The following is a 19,969-nucleotide window of genomic DNA, read 5'->3' as shown; positions in this document are numbered from 1 at the left end:
CACTCAGACGAAGTGGGTTGGTAAGTAAGTTAGTATTTATATGGTTCTATAACAAATAAACAGGAAAAACAAATTACCACAGTGCTTACAATGGTTATTACCATAATACACTAACATAATGCATAATTGTACCATATCACCTTAACATTGATAAGTTCGGCTATACCCACAACAATACATTACATTAGCAGCAATTCGTATTAGAGGGAATGATTGGACGGCAAATAAACGCAAATATCTTTCCGAGGTACACAACGGAACACTCGTCAGCGATAATTATCCAACCCCATACCCCACCTTGCTGTGACCCATCACCTGGCAGCTGGTTCTTTGGTTAAACTGGCCTCCACTACCATTGCTAATTAGAATCATCTCACTTATATAAAAGTTTTGAAGAGCCAACAGGAATCGAAGCCTCTTACACCTCAGGATGAATCGGAAGTCATCGGTCACGTGATATTGCATAAACTTAGCAAGCCCCGATTCCCAGCTTGAAGTCGCTGGGCCACACTTTGAGGAGGCGATCTCCAGAATCCGGGTATTAACTGTCTCATCACTAAGTTCAGCACCTTTCACGATATAGCACAGCATGGCCACGGTCAGAAAATGTGAGCCTGTCCTCCTCCTGAGTAAAGCAAAGCTCACCACGCTCTGTGAGCACTGGAACGGCCCGGCAATGTTTGGTAGGTTTCTGCATTGTTTGCAAGTACAGAATATTATCTGCGCATAAACTAATTAAGGTAAATATGGAAATTCATACAATATATGCTGCAGAATATGAGCTGAATAAAGCATATTAAAAATGCAAAGAATTAAAAAAAAAATTGAACCACTGACCAAATATGGCACCTACGGTTGTTTTTCAAATAGAATTCTAGAACAGAATGTTACCGCGACAACTCTGATGTCATCATTCGGAAGGTGTAAACTGAGCTGCAGGCACTAATACGACTTCAAAACAAATCAGACACTGGACAAGACGCATCTCAATATGAATTGGTGTTTTCTGAACTGCATTAGGCCGCCAGCGGTACCAAATAATGCTGGGGAAGGTACAGAAACAGAGGAGGAAAGAAAAAGGAAGGAGAAAAAAGGGAAGAAAAAGCAATGCTGGCTAAGGAAGCTTTTTGCAAAAAAAGGGAAAGGCAAAAAGGCAATGAAGGAGGAGAGCCAGGCAGTGGTGGTGGTGGTGGAAGAGGAGGAGAGCCAGGCAGTGGTGGTGGTGGTGGAAGAGGAGGAGAGCCAGGCAGTGGTGGTGGTGGTGGAAGAGGAGGAGAGCCAGGCAGTGGTGGTGGTGGTGGAGGAGGAGGAGAGCCAGGCAGTGGTGGTGGTGGAGGAGGAGGAGGAGAGCCAGGCAGTGGTGGTGGTGGAGGAGAACCAGGCAGTAATAGTGGTGGAGGAGGAGAGCCAGGCAGTAATGGTGGTGGAGGAGGAGGAGAGCCAGGCAGTAATGGTGGTGGAGGAGGAGGAGAGCCAGGCAGTAATGGTGGTGGAGGAGGAGGAGAGCCAGGCAGTAATGGTGGTGGAGGAGGAGGAGAGCCAGGCAGTGGTGATGGAGGAGGAGAGCCAGGCAGTGGTGATGGAGGAGTGCAAGGAAATGGAGGAGAAGTGCAAGGCAATGGAGGAGGAGGAGTGCAAGGCAATGGAGGAGTACAAGGCAATGGTGGAGGACAGCAAGGCAATGGAGGAGGAGTGCAAGGCAATAGAGCAGGAGTACAAGGCAATAGAGCAGGAGTGCAAGGCAATGGAGGAGTGCAAGTGCAAGGGATTGGAGGAGTGCAAGTGCAAGGGATTGGAGGAGGAGTGCAAGTGCAAGGGATTGGAGGAGGAGTGCAAGTGCAAGGGATTGGAGGAGGAGTGCAATGCAACGGTGGAGAAGTGCAAAGTAACGGTGGAGTACAATAAAGCAACAGTAGAGGAGTACAAGGCAACGGTGGAGGAGTACAACGAAAAGGTGGAGGAGAGCAAGGCAATGGTGGAGAAGTACATGGCAATGGTGGAGGTGTACAAGGCATTGGTGGAGGAATACAACGCAAGGCAGATGATGCAAGAAGAGGAAGCCAGTAGTGTATGAGACTGAACATATTGACTAGCAGTACTAAATATGTAAATATTTGTAAATAAAGCATTAAAAACTAAGAAGAGACAGGTGTTTTCAATTGAATGCGAGTCGGTGATGTTAAATATCAGGAATATTCCAAATGTCTATTACACGAGTTGCCGATAGGGGGCCATATGCTTTGGGTGATAGCGGTTGCCTTTAAACTTTAATAGAATGAAAATACATTACATGTATGTGTTGTATTTTTAATTACGTTTAAGGAATGAAACATAACGGGATGAATGCAAGATCCACGTCCAGCGGGGACCCGTCCGGCCGCAGCCATGTGGTGTTAGGAGTAGGCACAAGCGCCACGGCGTATTTTAAAAAAATACCAAAATGTTTAAGCAAAACTTTAGCGTCGTTTTAAAAGAAAAGCAGGCGGAATTCAAACAAGTACAAACATGCCCGAAAGAAAAAGAGCAAATGCTGAGTTCAAACAAGCACAAGTGAAACCAATTAACATACAGCACGTCGTTTTAAAAGCTCTTAAACTCATTACATTTAATCAACATGCTTAAAGAATTAGAAGAAAAACTTTAGCGGTATTTACCAGTGTTAGGCTGAATAAAGGATTCGAACAGCAAACTTTCAGAATTGGCCAAAAGGCGAAACGAGCGAGTCCCAGAGCTCGGCCATAATCGGCAGGTCTGTTTGAGACCGAAGTGGCCAGCCCGTTTCAAAATGGCGACACCAGCAGAGCGCCTATTTCAAATAAAAAACGTTATGTTATAGGGGTTCAAGTAATGAAGCACTTTTCTGCCAATGTGAATAATAAAGTAAAACGCTCTAAGCATTTCAACAAGAATCAAGGAATAACGCGGTTAATTCTTGTTTAAATGAGCGCATGCACTCTCCTCTCTGGCTCGCTCTCATGTAGCGCATGCGCGTAGACCCACACAGTATTTTCTTTAAAGAGCCGGCTCTCTTGCGTTAATTTATTTAAACAAGAATTAACTGGGTTATTCCTTGATTATCTCTTAAAATAACGCTAAAGTTTTTTTTTAACATTTCGGTGCTTTCTTGTGGTGCCCAAAGCACAGAATACCCACACTGCTCTCTGACTACGCTACCTCCTGGTACGGGCAGGAGGAACCCCTAATGTTCCTTCTGTAACGTGGCCAAGTTCGAACCCTCCCCGCAAAGGGACAACAACAAAGAGGCATGTAAAAATAAAATTCAATCCACTTTATTACAAATATAAAATCAATTAGACAAAGAAGGTTGCTGGGGGGGGGGGGGGGGGGCAGCTGACTATCCTCCAGATAGTAAGGTCAGATCGGCACGCACAGCTCTCAGCTCAGGAGGCCCCTGGTGACACAGAAAACAGCAAAACCCAACACCACTAAGCATGCAACACGACAAACACTACACATCAACAGTACAGTGTCCGCTCAGTGTGGCACCCCAACAGCAGAGAGTAAAAGCCTGTGCGGATCCGGCCTTGTACAGAAAGATCCCATGTACAAACATAAGGGGAGGGTAGCAGCCGATGTCCACCGCCCAAAATACAATACTACAATTACACTTACAACTAACGCCTCGGGATCCCCCCAGAGGAGCTGGATGAAGTGGCCGGGGAGAGGGAAGTCTGGGCCTCCCTGCTGAGACTGCTGGCCCCGCGACCCGACCCCGGATTAAGCGGAAGATGATGGATGCATGGATGGACACTTACAACTTAGCCCATAGCAACAACCAGGGCACTAATAAAACAAAACCAAAAGCCTATCAAATAAACCTAAAACAGTGGCTAGTCTGGTCCTTTGCAGGAATGCTTAATGCCCTCGCAGCACAGCAACACCAAGAGGAAGCGTTCCAATGCTACAGGTACAAAGAAACAATCAACAAAGAAACATAGACCCTTTTATATGTCACAGTATAACCCAAGTTACCAGAGCCTCAATGTCTGTAGCCCAGCAGCCCGTAGGGGATCACGTCAAATGATAAAATTGCAGTCGTCTCCGCGTCCTCCATGAAGAGTTACATGCTGCTAGCAGTCACCCTGGTAAAATTAAAATTAAACAAACTTTCAAGTTCTTAAACAAACATTCAAGTTCTCAAACAAACCCTCTCCTCCTTTCCTTACCCACAGGGAAGAAGAACCCACCCCATGTCCAATTGTAAGACATAGCAGCAAGAGAATGAGATTCCATCTTGGCAGCCTTTTATAACTTCCTGGTAGGTCATATGACCTGGCTCAAGTGGTTGCCAATATAGTGTAATTATCAGTGCCATGCAACTACTCCTACCAGCCCGTTCAGATCCCCACATTCTTTTAAAATACGCCGTGGCGCTTGTGCCTACTCCTAACAACCCGTGCCTGCGGCCGGACGGGCCCCGCTAGACGTGTATGCGCTAGCTTGCATTCATCCTGCCATATGTTTTATTATTCCTTAAAAACATAATTAAAATTAACACAAATAAATACATGTAATGTATTTTTATTCTATTAAAGTTTAACGGCAACGCTTATCACCCAAACCATATGGCCCCCTATCGGCAATGTACGGTATATGGAGATAACCCCTCGACCAATCAGAATAAGGGATACGCTCCCCCTCCCGCTTATGACGTCATAAGCGGAGCCAAATTTAAGCTCCTCCCAATGTACCACATACTTTGTTTTAAGTACAAATTATTTAAAAATACGATTATAATAATTATAAGCTATTATTAAACTGTAATAAACCAAATCGTGCTAAATACTATTTTTAAATAAAATAATCATTGTAATTTAAAAACACACATATACACAATAATTCAAATAAGTGCTCAGTACAACCTATGTTTAAATAAACTGCAATAAATCAATTTGTGAAATCGCCCAGCTGCCGTGAAGCAGTAGTGAGCGGAAATGATACTTATCTGGTCGTGCACAGCCCAGTTCGGGTTTCCGGTCTAAACTGGGTCGTGACTTGTGCGAACGAAGGCATAACAGTGAGGCATGTGTAAACTGTCAGTGAAGTAAAACCTGCCCATAAATTAAAGATTGTATTAACTATGATTCACTTGCTCTTTATTTAACGTTTAATAAGAAATTATATGGTTCTATAACAAATAAACAGGAAAAACAAATTACCACAGTGCTTACAATGGTTATTACCATAATACACTAACATAATGCATAATTGTACCATATCACCTTAACATTGATAAGTTCGGCTATACCCACAACAATACATTACATTAGCAGCAATTCGTATTAGAGGGAATGATTGGACGGCAAATAAACGCAAATATCTTTCCGAGGTACACAACGGAACACTCGTCAGCGATAATTATCCAACCCCATACCCCACCTTGCTGTGACCCATCACCTGGCAGCTGGTTCTTTGGTTAAACTGGCCTCCACTACCATTGCTAATTAGAATCATCTCACTTATATAAAAGTTTTGAAGAGCCAACAGGAATCGAAGCCTCTTACACCTCAGGATGAATCGGAAGTCATCGGTCACGTGATATTGCATAAACTTAGCAAGCCCCGATTCCCAGCTTGAAGTCGCTGGGCCACACTTTGAGGAGGCGATCTCCAGAATCCGGGTATTAACTGTCTCATCACTAAGTTCAGCACCTTTCACGATATAGCACAGCATGGCCACGGTCAGAAAATGTGAGCCTGTCCTCCTCCTGAGTAAAGCAAAGCTCACCACGCTCTGTGAGCACAGGAACGGCCCGGCAATGTTTGGTAGGTTTCTGCATTGTTTGCAAGTACAGAATATTATCTGCGCATAAACTAATTAAGGTAAATATGGAAATTCATACAATATATGCTGCAGAATATGAGCTGAATAAAGCATATTAAAAATGCAAAGAATTAAAAAAAAAATTGAACCACTGACCAAATATGGCACCTATGGTTGTTTTTCAAATAGAATTCTAGAACAGAATGTTACCGCGACAACTCTGATGTCATCATTCGGAAGGTGTAAACTGAGCTGCAGGCACTAATACGACTTCAAAACAAATCAGACACTGGACAAGACGCATCTCAATATGAATTGGTGTTTTCTGAACTGCATTAGGCCGCCAGCGGTACCAAATAATGCTGGGGAAGGTACAGAAACAGAGGAGGAAAGAAAAAGGAAGGAGAAAAAAGGGAAGAAAAAGCAATGCTGGCTAAGGAAGCTTTTTGCAAAAAAAGGGAAAGGCAAAAAGGCAATGAAGGAGGAGAGCCAGGCAGTGGTGGTGGTGGTGGAAGAGGAGGAGAGCCAGGCAGTGGTGGTGGTGGTGGAAGAGGAGGAGAGCCAGGCAGTGGTGGTGGTGGTGGAAGAGGAGGAGAGCCAGGCAGTGGTGGTGGTGGTGGAGGAGGAGGAGAGCCAGGCAGTGGTGGTGGTGGAGGAGGAGGAGGAGAGCCAGGCAGTGGTGGTGGTGGAGGAGAACCAGGCAGTAATAGTGGTGGAGGAGGAGAGCCAGGCAGTAATGGTGGTGGAGGAGGAGGAGAGCCAGGCAGTAATGGTGGTGGAGGAGGAGGAGAGCCAGGCAGTAATGGTGGTGGAGGAGGAGGAGAGCCAGGCAGTAATGGTGGTGGAGGAGGAGGAGAGCCAGGCAGTGGTGATGGAGGAGGAGAGCCAGGCAGTGGTGATGGAGGAGTGCAAGGAAATGGAGGAGAAGTGCAAGGCAATGGAGGAGGAGGAGTGCAAGGCAATGGAGGAGTACAAGGCAATGGTGGAGGACAGCAAGGCAATGGAGGAGGAGTGCAAGGCAATAGAGCAGGAGTACAAGGCAATAGAGCAGGAGTGCAAGGCAATGGAGGAGTGCAAGTGCAAGGGATTGGAGGAGGAGTGCAAGTGCAAGGGATTGGAGGAGGAGTGCAAGTGCAAGGGATTGGAGGAGGAGTGCAAGTGCAAGGGATTGGAGGAGGAGTGCAAGTGCAAGGGATTGGAGGAGGAGTGCAATGCAACGGTGGAGAAGTGCAAAGTAACGGTGGAGTACAATAAAGCAACAGTAGAGGAGTACAAGGCAACGGTGGAGGAGTACAACGAAAAGGTGGAGGAGAGCAAGGCAATGGTGGAGAAGTACATGGCAATGGTGGAGGTGTACAAGGCATTGGTGGAGGAATACAACGCAAGGCAGATGATGCAAGAAGAGGAAGCCAGTAGTGTATGAGACTGAACATATTGACTAGCAGTACTAAATATGTAAATATTTGTAAATAAAGCATTAAAAACTAAGAAGAGACAGGTGTTTTCAATTGAATGCGAGTCGGTGATGTTAAATATCAGGAATATTCCAAATGTCTATTACACGAGTTGCCGATAGGGGGCCATATGCTTTGGGTGATAGCGGTTGCCTTTAAACTTTAATAGAATGAAAATACATTACATGTATGTGTTGTATTTTTAATTACGTTTAAGGAATGAAACATAACGGGATGAATGCAAGATCCACGTCCAGCGGGGACCCGTCCGGCCGCAGCCATGTGGTGTTAGGAGTAGGCACAAGCGCCACGGCGTATTTTAAAAAAATACCAAAATGTTTAAGCAAAACTTTAGCGTCGTTTTAAAAGAAAAGCAGGCGGAATTCAAACAAGTACAAACATGCCCGAAAGAAAAAGAGCAAATGCTGAGTTCAAACAAGCACAAGTGAAACCAATTAACATACAGCACGTCGTTTTAAAAGCTCTTAAACTCATTACATTTAATCAACATGCTTAAAGAATTAGAAGAAAAACTTTAGCGGTATTTACCAGTGTTAGGCTGAATAAAGGATTCGAACAGCAAACTTTCAGAATTGGCCAAAAGGCGAAACGAGCGAGTCCCAGAGCTCGGCCATAATCGGCAGGTCTGTTTGAGACCGAAGTGGCCAGCCCGTTTCAAAATGGCGACACCAGCAGAGCGCCTATTTCAAATAAAAACGTTATGTTACAGGGGTTCAAGTAATGAAGCACTTTTCTGCCAATGTGAATAATAAAGTAAAACGCTCTAAGCATTTCAACAAGAATCAAGGAATAACGCGGTTAATTCTTGTTTAAATGAGCGCATGCACTCTCCTCTCTGGCTCGCTCTCATGTAGCGCATGCGCGTAGACCCACACAGTATTTTCTTTAAAGAGCCGGCTCTCTTGCGTTAATTTATTTAAACAAGAATTAACTGGGTTATTCCTTGATTATCTCTTAAAATAACGCTAAAGTTTTTTTTTAACATTTCGGTGCTTTCTTGTGGTGCCCAAAGCACAGAATACCCACACTGCTCTCTGACTACGCTACCTCCTGGTACGGGCAGGAGGAACCCCTAATGTTCCTTCTGTAACGTGGCCAAGTTCGAACCCTCCCCGCAAAGGGACAACAACAAAGAGGCATGTAAAAATAAAATTCAATCCACTTTATTACAAATATAAAATCAATTAGACAAAGAAGGTTGCTGGGGGGGGGGGGGGGGGGCAGCTGACTATCCTCCAGATAGTAAGGTCAGATCGGCACGCACAGCTCTCAGCTCAGGAGGCCCCTGGTGACACAGAAAACAGCAAAACCCAACACCACTAAGCATGCAACACGACAAACACTACACATCAACAGTACAGTGTCCGCTCAGTGTGGCACCCCAACAGCAGAGAGTAAAAGCCTGTGCGGATCCGGCCTTGTACAGAAAGATCCCATGTACAAACATAAGGGGAGGGTAGCAGCCGATGTCCACCGCCCAAAATACAATACTACAATTACACTTACAACTAACGCCTCGGGATCCCCCCAGAGGAGCTGGATGAAGTGGCCGGGGAGAGGGAAGTCTGGGCCTCCCTGCTGAGACTGCTGGCCCCGCGACCCGACCCCGGATTAAGCGGAAGATGATGGATGCATGGATGGACACTTACAACTTAGCCCATAGCAACAACCAGGGCACTAATAAAACAAAACCAAAAGCCTATCAAATAAACCTAAAACAGTGGCTAGTCTGGTCCTTTGCAGGAATGCTTAATGCCCTCGCAGCACAGCAACACCAAGAGGAAGCGTTCCAATGCTACAGGTACAAAGAAACAATCAACAAAGAAACATAGACCCTTTTATATGTCACAGTATAACCCAAGTTACCAGAGCCTCAATGTCTGTAGCCCAGCAGCCCGTAGGGGATCACGTCAAATGATAAAATTGCAGTCGTCTCCGCGTCCTCCATGAAGAGTTACATGCTGCTAGCAGTCACCCTGGTAAAATTAAAATTAAACAAACTTTCAAGTTCTTAAACAAACATTCAAGTTCTCAAACAAACCCTCTCCTCCTTTCCTTACCCACAGGGAAGAAGAACCCACCCCATGTCCAATTGTAAGACATAGCAGCAAGAGAATGAGATTCCATCTTGGCAGCCTTTTATAACTTCCTGGTAGGTCATATGACCTGGCTCAAGTGGTTGCCAATATAGTGTAATTATCAGTGCCATGCAACTACTCCTACCAGCCCGTTCAGATCCCCACATTCTTTTAAAATACGCCGTGGCGCTTGTGCCTACTCCTAACAACCCGTGCCTGCGGCCGGACGGGCCCCGCTAGACGTGTATGCGCTAGCTTGCATTCATCCTGCCATATGTTTTATTATTCCTTAAAAACATAATTAAAATTAACACAAATAAATACATGTAATGTATTTTTATTCTATTAAAGTTTAACGGCAACGCTTATCACCCAAACCATATGGCCCCCTATCGGCAATGTACGGTATATGGAGATAACCCCTCGACCAATCAGAATAAGGGATACGCTCCCCCTCCCGCTTATGACGTCATAAGCGGAGCCAAATTTAAGCTCCTCCCAATGTACCACATACTTTGTTTTAAGTACAAATTATTTAAAAATACGATTATAATAATTTAAAAATACATTATAACATGTCATAATTATAAGCTATTATTAAACTGTAATAAACCAAATCGTGCTAAATACTATTTTTAAATAAAATAATCATTGTAATTTAAAAACACACGTATACACAATAATTCAAATAAGTGCTCAGTACAACCTATGTTTAAATAAACTGCAATAAATCAATTTGTGAAATCGCCCAGCTGCCGTGAAGCCGTAGTGAGCGGAAATGATACTTATCTGCTCGTGCACAGCCCAGTTCGGGTTTCCGGTCTAAACTGGGTCGTGACTTGTGCAAATGAAGGCATAACAGTGAGGCATGTGTAAACTGTCAATAAAGTAAAACCTGCCTATAAATTAAAGATTGTATTAACTATGATTCACTTGCTCTTTATTTAACGTTTAATAAGAAACCCAACAGGAATGGAATATGACACTCTTATAAGGTCATGGCCACCTCCCCAAAGAAAGTCGGCCCACTTTACTTGGGGGCCACAAATTACTTAGAAGTAAGTCAGTTACTACTGAAGTACAAATCATGGACAAATATAGTCACTACTTGAGATAAATGATGCATCGTGATTTTTTATGATGAACAGATGAGCATATATTGTGCATTTGACCTTCAGTAATTCCTTCAGTAGCTCACAAATGGTTACTGAACAAACACAGTAACAAATATAGCAACAGCTTGAGATGCCTCACAATATATTAATGATGCAAACATCAGATCAGTATTTCACTTGTCTTATTCATTAATGATGAACAAACATGAGATCTTTGTGTAACTGAGATGTATATTGTGGTTAATTAATACATCAGTAATAGCATAATACTTTATTATTTGTGCCCCCTCAAATAAAGTGTTACCAAAAACTAGAATTAGTTAGAACTGCTATTGTGTATTTTGAAAATGTCATATTTTCAGAATAATATCAAACCCAATCCCTGGGGTTTTCTTCCAGAATTCTTTATTCATCTCACCAATTTGCGTGTTTCACCATTAGGTATTGTGGCAGCATTCTCTAAAATGAAGATGAAATAGGAGAGAGTCAGAAATAAGGGTGATGGAAAGATCCATGAGGATGACGAGACAGGAGTAGAAGATCTGACTCACATCTTTTATTCAACGAAGAGCAGGCCTGCAGTTTTAAACATGGTGAGAGCCACGTTTGCACGCCAAGGTCATCTGCGATTCTTAGTGATGTCAGACTTCTTTGCAGAAGTGGTGAAAAGAAATCCTTCACAAGTAATTGGAGCCTCTGATTGGTTGGCCAAGCTGCAGTCGGGAGGGGTTGGTTTCCACGTTATGATGGGATGTAAAAAGGAAACTTGGCAGGCATAGGGCCTGCTGTCACTCCAACTCTGGCTCGCCATGCCAAGATCACATCCGCCACCAGCTTCACCAGGGGATTAAAGCCCAGCTTGTGAGCCCTGCCTGATCCATTGGAGCTCAGTCTGCCATCCCTGGAGGAACTTTCCTTGAGAAAGTTTGCCCCCATCCTGGCTATTTCAGCTCAGAAAGTGACCCAGCAGTCCACCTCATCATGGCACATTCATTGTAAGCTGATGGGTGTTTCCAAGTGGAATTTAAAAGCACAGGTCTAACAGGAATAGCAGAATACGGCTGCCATCAAACACAGGCTTCGGCTTGCATCAAATCATCCAAATTTGCTATCTACATCACAATGCAAGAACATTTTAAAAATCAGGTCCAAAATGACCTCATTCTATACCACAGTTGGCTTTCAATAAAGAAAATTCACCTGGTCCACCTTAGGAGTGAAGGAGCAGAGCGAGTGAAGTATGTTTTCACACTCTGAAGCATTACGCTTTATTAGTACGTAGTGTAGCGCGGGCTGTAATCACTGCAGGAAATTACAGCACAGAAAAAGTTTGCTGGGGACACAGTAATGAAGGCAAACCATGGTTGGTTGACACACACACAAGCGAACATCATTCCTGCTGCCACGAATCAGTAACAAAAATGATAAGCATGGCCGTCTGACTCGGAAGGCAGGACACTGAGGCTGAATGGCTGTTTGCTGCCAGTACTGGCGCTGAATGTCATCCTCTGGGTATTTTTGTAAAATTCTGGAAAATTTGATTGCAAATCCCTAAATATGCCCTGTAAAATCCTGATGTTTGTATCTTTTCATTGTTATATTCCTATCTCACCTCCATTAAATGTACCCAAACACTGATGCCCAACCCCATACCCCTCCTTGCTGTGACCCATCACCTGGCGGCTGGTTCTTTGGTTAAACTGGCCTTCCTACATTACAAAAACCTACAGCAGCAAAATTCTAGGTGTAATATGATAGCAAACAATAGAAAACCTGGAACAACTGGCAATGTTCCCCTTTTATCCATTACATAACAGTCACTGGGCTGCATAGAAGGATTCAGTGACCCATGTTCGCTGCCTTTTCAACTGAATATCAGAACATCTTCCAGCAATTCGTCAGCTTCTCGACTTCATAGTCTTTCGAAATTGTCATGTAATTCCAAGAAATGTGTAAAGCTTCTGGGAAAAACCATATTACCTACCTGAGTGTGTAATGACCCTCTGTCCCCTTTCCTTGATGGAATGGTACTCTCCCTGCAAGTCAATAGGAGCAGTCTAAAGCCAGCATACTGTTATTGCTCAAGGCCGCATCATTTGCTCCAAAACTGAATAACCTAAGGAGATAATCCTGCCTGCAGAAGGATGTAATCTTAGCCACAGCTCATTAGATGAGGAGAACCCCATTAAGATTCGGTGCCCTGTTCCAATGTGTGCTGTAAAGACCTTAGTCTGGAAGTCATATCACCGTGGATAGGTAACTATAGGAATGCACTTTCCTTATGCTACTAGTAGCCTAGAAATAAGAAGATCTATCAGAATTTGATGAACTTGTCTTCAAACTTGAGTCATCAGTCCTAACTATGTTTGTTAACACATCAATGACGTGTTAATGATGTGGTCTGAAATGGACTCGACCACATGGCCTCCACAGTCACGTAAATAAGCAGAAAATCAGCCACCACTATTCCAGCACCCTCAAAATATTCCCACTTTGGTTAACAAAACATCGAAATGCCCTGAGAGAAATGCTGGTGTCAGAGGTTAGGTAGGGATGGAGACAGAGCGTGGAGTCGGTGTACAGCAGAGATAAAATGCGGGTTAAATGTTCTTTCCACACGGCTTCGAAAAGCTAAAAATCTATCACCTGCCATTTTTACATTGCCTGTGTTTCCAGCTTCGGTTGACTTTTTCACCATAATACCGCCAGTTTGTCTACTTTCAGCTTTACTGAGATTTATTTTAATGATGTTTTTCCGAAGAGGAACTTTCCGGAACCTTGGTAATAAGCCAAACACTTGCCGGGGAGCACAATAGAAGCAGCTTATTACATTTTAGGACATGGTGTCCTAAACATTTCTGTTAACCAAATACAGCGAGTTACAGGACAGCCTTTAAACAGCCACCGTTATTCACGCTCAGCGGCCGTCCTGCTGGGAAGCAGAGCAGCTTCCTGTCTTCTGGCCCCAGTATGCTAATGAAAGATGCCCTTTTCTATTTGAAAAAGCTCGTACTGTGATCACACCTTTAAGAGAATTAATAACAAAAATATCCATCCGTATTCACCAGTCCCTACCCACTACAGTTTTACAATGAAACATAAATATCCTTAACCCGTTTTTTGCCAAACAGTTTTGTAATTTTTATTCATACCCTTTCACCATCACCAGCAAAAGGCTCTCAGCTTTCAGTAGCAATGTAACCCTGGCTCTGTGAGGTCCCTCCTGGCTCAAAGAGATGGAAGTTAGCAGCGGAAGTCACAAGTAAATATTGTGATGTGTCATTATTGTTCTGTGCGTTCAGTGTGTTTAATGACCTTCTGCTCTGCTAGTGTGTGATTTTTTTTAAGGAAATCCTCAATTTGGGTGGTACTCTTCTCAGAAGGGAAGCAGAAGGACAGCTGGTAGTCACATGGAGAGGAATAAGCAGGACCGTGCAGGTGCTTTGTCCGAGGAGGAGGCTGGTGACTCCAAATCTGAAGAAGACGAAAGAACCCACGTCTCTGAGAGTGACCCGGAAGTGGTCGCCGAGGAGGAGACTGTCCCATATGGAGCCATCGCGAACTGGGGCCAAGCAGCAGGGGAAGGTGTCCAGCTGCGGTCCACGCGTGACACTGTAAAGGCGGACTCGGCTTCCGGGGATGAGGAGGCCCTCCAGCTCGTGAGAGACATATTCTTCACATGACCTGGCATGGGACTTCAGCTCAGTGTACAGTTAAGGGGAACCTTACATCCTGGGATTGAATGTTTTGTGAATGTGGGAAGCATAGTGCATCCTGGGATAGTCTCCAGGCTCTCTGTGACCTTGTGTTGGATAAGATGTTCACACAAGGTGGATGGATATTTACTGTATGCAGGTACATGACAGAAGGGATGGACCTTCTCTCTCAGCTGATGGGTTAGAACAGTACCAAATTCATTCTGATAGGCGGGTGGACTTGGTCCATTGAAGAAATGTAATTAGTAAGAAAAACACTTTAAAGATCCTTTCACATGTTGTGGAAGAAAAAAATTGGAAGTTAGGTGGGGTTGGGTGCATTATCGGATTGTTGCTCTGTCTTAGGCCGTAGGCAAGAAGATACTGGTGAATGATGGGATTGTTGTTCCATCTGAGGCAAGAAGATGCTGGTGCATTATGGGATTGTTGTTCCATCTTAGGCAAGAAGATACTGGTGCATTATGGGATTGTAGTTCCATCTTAGGCAAGAAGATACTGGTGCATTGTGAGAATGTTTTTCTGTCTTAGGCCATAGGCCCGGGGATACCGTTTCTTCTAATGGACTTGTGGAAGGAAGCATGCCGGATGGAACACTCTAAAACATGCTGAAGTTAGAGGGCACTGTCATATCAAGAGTCTGGAGGCTGATCAATCCCTGTCTGTTTTGCTTTCTGTGTCAGTATGGCTTGTCTCTGCTGTGTTTACAAGCAAAGTATGGATTAATATAATCCTGCACTACTCCCTGAAAACATTTAAGTTAGGTTTAAATAATGTTTTTTATATATCATATGTTTACTATTAGATTACCTAATAAAAAATCTACTTACAGACATCAGTTTTAATGTCCGTCTTTATAGTTGTCTAGCAAAAGGACTTTAATCAGCACAATGTTTCCTTTTTATATTCACTATGTGATTTTTTTTTTTTGTGAACTTATTTTTAAATTAATTTTTGCAAGAAATAGAGATCAGTTTGTAGAAAATGACTCCTGATGGTGGACTGTTAGGATCGCTGTTTCAACACAGACCTGCTTTTAAAAGTTGCAGCGCATAATATGCGACAGTCTTATTGTTTTGTGCAGTTTTTCAAAGCTTATAATTTGTTCTATATGATGTGAGAGGAATAATGGTCAAAAAATTATGTCAGAGTTCTTTTGCAGGTGATAAATAGAAAAGTTCAATGAGATTAAGGGTGTTTTTTTCTGTGAGAACTGCATTATGGGGATTTTTGTATTTATAAATTTCATAAGGTCACTTTAAAGATAAAATTACATAACAGAAATATAATTCTGAGGCAAATGTCTATTATATCTCCATATGTGTTTGAAATTGTTAGATGCCTTTCAATTAACCATTTCAATAAACAACCTTGTGGATGATGTAAAAGCAGCAGCATCTATCTTCATTATTTCACCAGCATAAACCTACCAATTTTCACTTTTCATGATGCAGTATTTGGGATATGAAGGTTTTGGGGGTGTGAATGTAGTATTCTGAAACAGACTCCATTTGAAAACTGGTCTCAGGTTCAAACATGCAGTCATTACCTAAAATAAATACATATAAACAATACACAGCTCCGTAAAAAATGAAGAGACCACTCTATATACTTTTGTTAAATCTGCATTGTTAAATTCTGGTTTAATTCTGGTTCTGCTGGCAGAAGGCTACACTGTGAGGCAGGCTGCTTCCATGCTCGTGAGTTTCTAAGACCGCAGTACACAAGAACAGGGTGAAGAAGCAGGAGACACTGGGAAAAATCAAAAACCAGCCAGGTAGAGGGCAGAAGCAACCTTCTAATGCCAGAGATGACCATCAACTTATCCGTCAGTGTCTAACAAACCGGAGGATGACCTCAAGTGACCTTCAAAAGGAATGGAAAACATTAAGTGTGAAGTGTACTGGTAGGACAGGCTCCTAGAAGCAGCGGTGAAGACCCATAAAGCAAGGAAGAAGCCCTTCATCAATGAGAAGCAGGGAAGAGCCAGGCTGGAGTTTGCAAAAAATTTGTATTTTACACAGGCTCATACCCATAACCCATAAACTGAGAAATGAGTGAAACTGAAAAATTTGATGCGGTGTGGGAAAGGGGGGCCACACTCCCCTGGGAAACTGTAAGGGGTTGCTGCAGGAGGGTGGTACTCGCTATGGGATATCAGTCACGATTCAGGATAGACAAGATGGGGGGGGCTGCTGACCGTATTTCAACAGATACACGTTCTCAATCAGGAGGGGGGAGCAATTAGTTGTACTCTGGCTTATCTTACTTGAGGTCAGTGGGATGCACACTCAGACGAAGTGGGTTGGTAAGTAAGTTTGTATTTATGTATGGTTCTATAACAAATAAACAGGAAAAACAAATTACCACAGTGCTTACAATGGTTATTACCATAATACACTAACATAATGCATAATTGTACCATATCGCCTTAACATTGATAAGTTCGGCTATACCCACAACAATACATTAGCAGCAATTCGTATTAGAGGGAATGATTGGACGGCAAATAAACGCAAATATCTTTCCGAGGTACACAACGGAACACTCGTCAGCGATAATTATCCAACCCCATACCCCACCTTGCTGTGACCCATCACCTGGCAGCTGGTTCTTTGGTTAAACTGGCCTCCACTACCATTGCTAATTAGAATCATCTCACTTATATAAAAGTTTTGAAGAGCCAACAGGATTCGAAGCCTCTTACACCTCAGGATGAATCGGAAGTCATCGGTCACGTGATATTGCATAAACTTAGCAAGCCCCGATTCCCAGCTTGAAGTCGCTGGGCCACACTTTGAGGAGGCGATCTCCAGAATCCGGGTATTAACTGTCTCATCACTAAGTTCAGCACCTTTCACGATATAGCACAGCATGGCCACGGTCAGAAAATGTGAGCCTGTCCTCCTCCTGAGTAAAGCAAAGCTCACCACGCTCTGTGAGCACAGGAACGGCCCGGCAATGTTTGGTAGGTTTCTGCATTGTTTGCAAGTACAGAATATTATCTGCGCATAAACTAATTAAGGTAAATATGGAAATTCATACAATATATGCTGCAGAATATGAGCTGAATAAAGCATATTAAAAATGCAAAGAATTACAAAAAATTTAACCACTGACCAAATATGGCACCTACGGTTGTTTTTCAAATAGAATTCTAGAACAGAATGTTACCGCGACAACTCTGATGTCATCATTCGGAAGGTGTAAACTGAGCTGCAGGCACTAATACGACTTCAAAACAAATCAGACACTGGACAAGACGCATCTCAATATGAATTGGTGTTTTCTGAACTGCATTAGGCCGCCAGCGGTACCAAATAACGCTGGGGAAGGTACAGAAACAGAGGAGGAAAGAAAAAGGAAGGAGAAAAAAGGGAAGAAAAAGCAATGCTGGCTAAGGAAGCTTTTTGCAAAAAAAGGGAAAGGCAAAAAGGCAATGAAGGAGGAGAGCCAGGCAGTGGTGGTGGTGGTGGAGGAAGAGGAGGAGAGCCAGGCAGTGGTGGTGGTGGTGGAGGAAGAGGAGGAGAGCCAGGCAGTGGTGGTGGTGGTGGAGGAAGAGGAGGAGAGCCAGGCAGTGGTGGTGGAAGAGGAGGAGAGCCAGGCAGTGGTGGTGGTGGAAGAGGAGGAGAGCCAGGCAGTGGTGGTGGTGGAAGAGGAGGAGAGCCAGGCAGTGGTGGTGATGGAAGAGGAGGAGAGCCAGGCAGTGGTGGTGATGGAAGAGGAGGAGAGCCAGGCAGTGGTGGTGATGGAGGAAGAGAGCCAGGCAGTAATGGTGGTGGAGGAGGAGAGCCAGGCAGTAATGGTGGTGGAGGATGAGAGCCAGGCAGTAATGGTGGTGGAGGATGAGAGCCAGGCAGTAATGGTGGTGGAGGAGGAGAGCCAGGCAGTGGTGATGGAGGAGTGCAAGGCAATGGAGGAGAAATGCAAGGCAATGGAGGAGTACAAGGCAATGGTGGAGGACAGCAAGGCAATGGAGGAGGAGTGCAAGGCAATAGAGCAGGAGTACAAGGCAATAGAGCAGGAGTGCAAGGCAATGGAGGAGTGCAAGTGCAAGGGATTGGAGAAGGAGTGCAAGTGCAAGGGATTGGAGGAGGAGTGCAATGCAACGGTGGAGAAGTGCAAAGTAACGGTGGAGTACAACAAAGCAACAGTGGAGGAGTACAAGGCAACGGTGGAGGAGTACAACGAAAAGGTGGAGGAGAGCAAGGCAATGGTGGAGAAGTACATGGCAATGGTGGAGGTGTACAAGGCATTGGTGGAGGAATACAACGCAAGGCAGATGATGCAAGAAGAGGAAGCCAGTAGTGGATGAGACTGAACATATTGACTAGCAGTACTAAATATGTAAATATTTGTAAATAAAGCATTAAAAACTAAGAAGAGACAGGTGTTTTCAATTGAATGCGAGTCGGTGACGTTAAATATCAGGAATATTCCAAATGTCTATTACACGTGTTGCCGATAGGGGGCCATATGGTTTGGGTGATAGGGGTTGCCTTTAAACTTTAATAGAATGAAAAAACATTACATGTATGTGTTGTATTTTTAATTACGTTTAAGGAATGAAACATAACGGGATGAATGTAAGATCCACGTCCAGCGGGGACCCGTCCGGCCGCAGCCATGTGGTGTTAGGAGTAGACACAAGCGCCACGGCGTATTTTAAAAAAGCACCAAAATGTTTAAGCAAAACTTTAGCGTCGTTTTAAAAGAAAAGCAGGCGGAATTCAAACAAGTACAAACATGCCCGAAAGAAAAAGAGCAAATGCTGAGTTCAAACAAGCACAAGTGAAACCAATTAACATACAGCACGTCGTTTTAAAAGCTCTTAAACTCATTACATTTAATCAACATGCTTAAAGAATTAGAAGAAAAACTTTAGCGGTATTTACCAGTGTTAGGTTGAATAAAGGATTCGAACAGCAAACTTTCAGAATTGGCCAAAAGGCGAAATGAGCGAGTCCCAGAGCTCGGCCATAATCGGCAGGTCTGTTTGAGACCGAAGTGGCCAGCCCGTTTCAAAATGGCGACACCAGCGGAGCGCCTATTATTTCAAATAAAAACATTATGGTTATAGGGGTTCAAGTAATGAAGCAATTTTCTGCCAATGTGAATAAAGTAAAACGCTCTAAGCATTTCAACAAGAATCAAGAAATAACGCGGTTAATTCTTGTTTAAATGAGCGCATGCACTCTCCTCTCTGGCTCGCTCTCATGTAGCGCATGCGCGTAGACCCACACAGTATTTTCTTTAAAGAGCCGGCTCTCTTGCGTTAATTTATTTAAACAAGAATTAACTGGGTTATTCCTTGATTCTTTTTCTTTTAAAATAACGCTAAAGTTTTTTAAAAAACATTTCGGTGCTTTCTTGTGGTGCCCAAAGCACAGAATACCCACACTGCTCTCTGACTACGCTACCTCCTGGTACGGGCAGGAGGAACCCCTAATGTTCCTTCTGTAACGTGGCCAAGTTCGAACCCTCCCCGCAAAGGGACAACAAGATAGAGGCATGTAAAAATAAAATTCAATCCACTTTATTACAAATATCAAATCAATTAGACAAAGAAGGTTGCTGGGGGGGGGGGGGCGGCTGACTATCCTCCAGATAGTAAGGTCAGATCGGCACGCACAGCTCTCAGCTCAGGAGGCCCCTGGTGACACAGAAAACAGCAAAACCCAACACCACTAAGCATGCAACACGACAAACGCTACACATCAACAGCACAGTGTCCGCTCAGTGTGGCACCCCAACAGCAGAGAGTAAAAGCCTGTGCGGATCCGGCCTTGTACAGAAATATCCCA

At 43.8% G+C, this 19,969-nt stretch overlaps 2 long non-coding RNA genes across 3 annotated transcripts; both read right to left on the bottom strand.

The window, feature by feature from the left end:
* Window positions 1-3,335: 3,335 nt before the first annotated feature.
* On the bottom strand, window positions 3,336-19,232 carry LOC125738405 (uncharacterized). 2 transcript variants are annotated; one of them, XR_007396825.1, is made up of 3 exons: window positions 19,061-19,232; window positions 3,634-4,103; window positions 3,336-3,412 (listed from the first exon to the last, which is right to left on the bottom strand). It is a non-coding gene; the product is annotated as an uncharacterized LOC125738405 (long non-coding RNA). The 2 variants fall into 2 exon arrangements; XR_007396826.1 differs by lacking the exon at window positions 19,061-19,232 and adding an exon at window positions 4,188-4,254.
* LOC125738407 (uncharacterized) lies at window positions 8,468-9,386 on the bottom strand. The gene is made up of 3 exons (XR_007396828.1): window positions 9,320-9,386; window positions 8,766-9,235; window positions 8,468-8,544 (listed from the first exon to the last, which is right to left on the bottom strand). It is a non-coding gene; the product is annotated as an uncharacterized LOC125738407 (long non-coding RNA).
* Window positions 19,233-19,969: the final 737 nt, after the last annotated feature.

The sequence above is a fragment of the Brienomyrus brachyistius genome, chromosome 3 (assembly GCF_023856365.1).
Source record: "Brienomyrus brachyistius isolate T26 chromosome 3, BBRACH_0.4, whole genome shotgun sequence".
NCBI classification, from domain to species: Eukaryota; Metazoa; Chordata; class Actinopteri; order Osteoglossiformes; family Mormyridae; genus Brienomyrus; species Brienomyrus brachyistius.
The sequence above is the reverse complement of the archived record's forward strand: the minus strand, read 5'-3'. Positions and strand labels throughout refer to the sequence as shown.